This window comes from Limanda limanda, chromosome 3 (genome assembly GCF_963576545.1).
Source record: "Limanda limanda chromosome 3, fLimLim1.1, whole genome shotgun sequence".
Lineage (NCBI taxonomy): Eukaryota > Metazoa > Chordata > Actinopteri > Pleuronectiformes > Pleuronectidae > Limanda > Limanda limanda.
In genome coordinates this window covers 17,454,131-17,459,130 of record NC_083638.1, presented here as the reverse complement: position 1 = coordinate 17,459,130, position 5,000 = coordinate 17,454,131, and positions in this window count along the sequence as shown.

Genomic DNA, 5,000 nt, shown 5'->3' with positions numbered 1-5,000 from the left:
TAATAGGCCTAACTGGGCTGGGCCAAGCCATGCTTATGCCTCCCTCCCTCTCCGCTGCTATTCAGAGATGGAGAAAGGGGGTTAAAATGAGATGAGGAGAGAGAGAGAGGGAGAGGGAGAGAGAGAGAGAGAGAGAGAGAGAACACCTCAGGAAGTGCCACCGCTGCAGCACATGCAGGCTCTACCGGGAAGTGACCGCAGAGAAGGAGTGAAGGTGAAAAAGAAAGCGGTGCGTGGCGGCACAGCGCTCGGGTTAGTACCTGCAGGGCAATGCAAGCTGTTTTCTGTATGCATAAAAAGGGATGGGGGAGTGTGGGGGGGGGGATGGAGGATGTAGACACTGAGACAGAAATGCCACACGCAGCACATCCACCATCACCACAGTCTTTTGTCTATCTGTCTGATGCTCTCTGACTTTAGTCATATAACCTGTCTGCTGTGTGACACTTTCACTTACAATAAGTCATTGAGCATCTCCAGTTGTCTGTGGTCTGACATTTACTGGTGTCCACAAATGCATCATATACAGAACATGTGAATAACATCTGTTTTCTTCAAGTAAAATTCAAATGTAGAGTTTGTGAATCAATACATGAGAAAAATGTGGCAGCAGCCAAGGAAGCAGTGAAATGTCGTATACAAGCTAATGAATCAGATAAAAATCACAAATCACAATCTGCTTCATCGAGTTTAACAATCTGTACAAAGTGAGACATCCTCTGTCCTTGACCCTCGACTATCAAGGGACAAAACACTACCAAAAAAAGTCTAAACATGGGAAAGACACGCAGAAACCTCAGAGAGAGTCAAAGTGATGGATCCCTTTTCCAGGAAGTATAGAAGTGCAATAGATGTTTCATGTAACAGAGCACATCAACAACAATCATAATAATAGAAAAAATAATAACAAAAATATAGGAGAATACACAATGTGCATAAACAAAAATAATCTATAATCCACACATGGAATTCGATTAAATAAAGGCCACACTATCCAGAACCAGCTGCCCATTCACATCACAGAGGTCCCAGTCTGACTCACACATTCTCCTCTTTGATTGGACGAGCTCACCAGGAAGCAACAAAACCAGAACACATTTAGAAGTTAGTTAAATATGCTGCTGATTGTCTGAATGTACGAGCATGTGACTGAGAATGTGCAGGACATAGGACTGTGAAAATACATTTAAAAAATGGGATTGTGTTTGTTTCTGTGTATATTGTTTTGTTTTGTTTCTCACCAGTCCATGTCTGTGTATCACCATGGGGATGTATGTTGACTTATATGTGAGTTTAAATCCATGTAGTTATCTGTGTGTGTGAGCGTGTGTGTGTGAGCGTGGATGTGTGTGTGTGTGAGTGTGTCCATCTGTGTGTGTCTGCTCTCATGTTTGTCTGTTCACACACTAAATGACCTATAGCCCTCTGTCTCTCACACCCTCCTCTCCATCACTCCAGCCTCTCATTACAGCTGCAGAAGCCAAGCCTGTCACGTAATTAAAGGCAAAGTTATAAATGACCAGCAGGCCAAAAGCCATATTTCACAGGTGGCCGCGTATTTATTTATAATTTTTCACCTTTAAATGTGTTTCTTATGCAAATGAGAGCCAGGACACTTTTCAATTAACTTTGGGGGGCCAGTCCCTCATAAGTACCACAGAGGCTTGTTATTGAAAATAAAGTATTTTTGTTATCAGCTATAAATTATTCCCAAAGTGTCAAAGAAATTGCCAGGTGTGATGTATGGGCCTTTATTTTGTGCGACCAAAGAGGGCTGGTGTATTTCCCCTCCCTTTTTGGCCTATTGCTTTTCTGGAAACACCCTTTTTTTCTCTAGCAGGTACATGTATACTGTCCGATGCTTCCCCTCCCTCTCTGTCTTTCTCTCTCTCTCACAGGTACAGTCACACAGACACACTTGTGCTTCGACCGCAGGGCAGTTTATCGGTATATTTACGAGCAGTTGGCAGCCAGGTAGGTAGGAAGGTATGGTTATTTTATGGTGACAGACTGAGAGTGTCCCCCTCTGCCTCATTTTCTCCTTAACTGACCCGCTGGGGGAAAGCAGTGGGGCGACTCCGCCTTTACCACCACCACAGGGAGAGGGAGAAGAAGATAAAAACAGAACCAACTCTCATCCAGCCCAGTGAGGAGGATGGAAAGTTAAGTAGTGGAGATATAAAAAGAATGAAAACAGTGACGAGAGCCAAAGAAAGAGACAAAGCACTGTGTTCCTCCTGCTCTCCTGTCCCGTCAGTGGCCCCTCACAGTGTGAGACGTGTAGGACATGCTCCGAGGTGTGCGTGTGTGTTACATTAGTTACGTTGTATGTGCATCATGCATTAAGGCGCGTGTGTGTGTGTGCGTGTGTGTGTGAGTGTGTGTGTGCAGCTGTGTCCTCTCCCTGGTGCGTAAAAAACGTCCATTAATTGAATTCCACCTAATTTCCCCTCAGCCTGGCCTTGCGGAGCGAGACGCCTGCCTGCCAGCAGCGCAACGCCACACTTCAGGTATGGTGGATAATGGAGGATGACATTTCTGTCCCACTATGCCTTGGGGCAGCATGTGATACATGGCTTCCTCTCTGAAGGTTAAACTCAGCTAACCTGCCTTTGGCGTTTCATTGCCCACTTGTTAAATACTCTTTTGGTAATAAAATGATTAAAATTTTTATTGCTTCTCTCAAATGAGGCCTCTTTTCAAAGGGATTTAATGACTTTGGAGATGGATATGTGTGTGTGAATGTGCCTGTGTGTGTGTGGGTGAACTGTCTGGGCAACTGCATGCACGAGTGTGTGTGTGTGTCCAGACAAGTGCATCTCTAGTTAGGCACGACCAGTGTGTAAAAGTCTAATGAGAGTGATATGCTTTACAGTGAAACCACCATTATTCTCAGCCAAACGACCTGGGCCGTCATTATGTGTAAAGTAGCAATACCTTTTCCCTCTGCCGGGGCACATTCAAATAGACATGTTTTACATACAGCTCAGTCTGTGTCTTGAAGCGAAGTGAAGTATTTATACTAAAATGAATGGGCCTGACTATTTTTACATCACAAGTTAAGCACCGTGGCTATAGCAACGGGACATAAAATATTATATTCAACCCATTAACAGGAACTACAAGCCTTGCCTAGGCCAATATGGCTCCACAGCGACTTAGCAAATCATCATATCCAGTGTCATTTTGGCTGTAAAATTAGCAATAAAGGGACTCGAGAAACGGATCTCAAAACCCCAATAAACTTGTTTCTTATGGTCTGAGGCAAGAAACAGATACGGGTTACTGGGGCCTGTTTTAAGGCTCATCCTAAATTTCTCTGAACAAAATGTGTTATTAAAAACACACACACAAAGAAAACACGGTTGGTGTGTCAATTAGCAGAGTTAATACATATTGTACTGTACAGAATCTCAGTTGTCTATTGACTTTTCCTTTGTTCAGCAGTCCTGACTGAGACGATTTATATTTACTTTATTCTAAAATATAAAACTGAAGTAACGCCGGATGTCTCACATCATGGTAACGTTAAAACACTGAGCCCTGTGTGGATTGCACCATTTTGAATTGCTTCTTGCAAACAAACAAAGTTTTTGTTCAGGGATTTCCCAGATTAGCCCGGCTCCCTGTTGGCTCTTTGGGTCCGTCAGTTTGGTTGGAGCTCATTGTTGTACCGCCGCTGCCCTCACAGAACCTCTGCTCTCTCTCTCTCTTTTGCACACACACACACACACACACACACACCAACACACACACACACACACACACACACACACACACACACACACACACACACACACACACACACACACACACACACACACACACACACACACAGACACTCACAGACCCTCACTTAATAAATGGCTGGGTCCCCCTCCCTCGGGCCAGAGGAGCCTGAGCTGGCCTGTTCATCAGACATATCACGGCAGCCCGCTCCGCTCTGCTCCACTGGACCCTGTCCAACACCTGTTCTCCCATCAGGGGAGGTTGTGTTGGCGTGGCGCGGCTTTGCCACTGTACAGATTGGCACTGCCCACTTCGGGCAGCGGAAAGGATGAAGTATGAGATTCCTGGTGACAAAATATAAGCTGTAATTAGGAGGGAGGACCATCGTGGAAAACAGAGTTATAAATGCCTTTATAAATATCCTTTGTATTTTATGGTTTTAAAATCACTTTAGAATAGAACTCTTAAAATCCTTAATAACCAGTTAATGGAACAAATTCATCATAAATTAAATGACATTAGTATTTTAGCAGATGGATGAACCATTTTAGCTGCCATTGGAATTGATTTAGATGTGAGTGTTTTAATTTGGCCTCCAGTTCTGCTCATCTGTTATCATATCAAATTATAAATGAATATTTCAAAAGGTTTTAATCGAAAAAATGATTTCGGCTGCTTCCCCCATAATGGAAAAAAATGGCAAATCTGTGTCTGGCAGAATTGTAACATCCTCAAACTCTGAGCAATGAATCTGATGAGTAAAATGTTTCTATAGAAATGTGGGTGTGAGGCGAATCTGCAGCACTGAGAGGACAGAGTTGCAACAATAAAATTAATTTCTATAAAACTGAAACAATAAAAGTTAGTTGAGCTAATGTGACTTAAAAACAAAGATCGTCTCATGAGTTTACTCTACAGATTTTCTGCTAAAAACATTTAGTATAATATTCCACATTTTGGATCATAATCTGGTTCCACACTAAAAAAAAACCTGTTCATAGATATTAGCACTCTACACATGCTGGATTTTTTTAAAGTTCTTCATTATTCTTATCTGTATTATCATCAATTACTATTTATGTGCATTCTCTACAGTGATGGGCTAGGGTTTTCTATCAACTTGACCTTAAAACCTTGGGTATTCCAGCTGTAATGTTCTTTACATACTCACCTGTCTGCCAGTTGGTCTGTTATGGCCACAGTGACATTTGGCACTGGGGGGGTTGGAGGGTCCCTTCTCTTGTCCCATCAGCGTGACTGAGCTGCCCGGG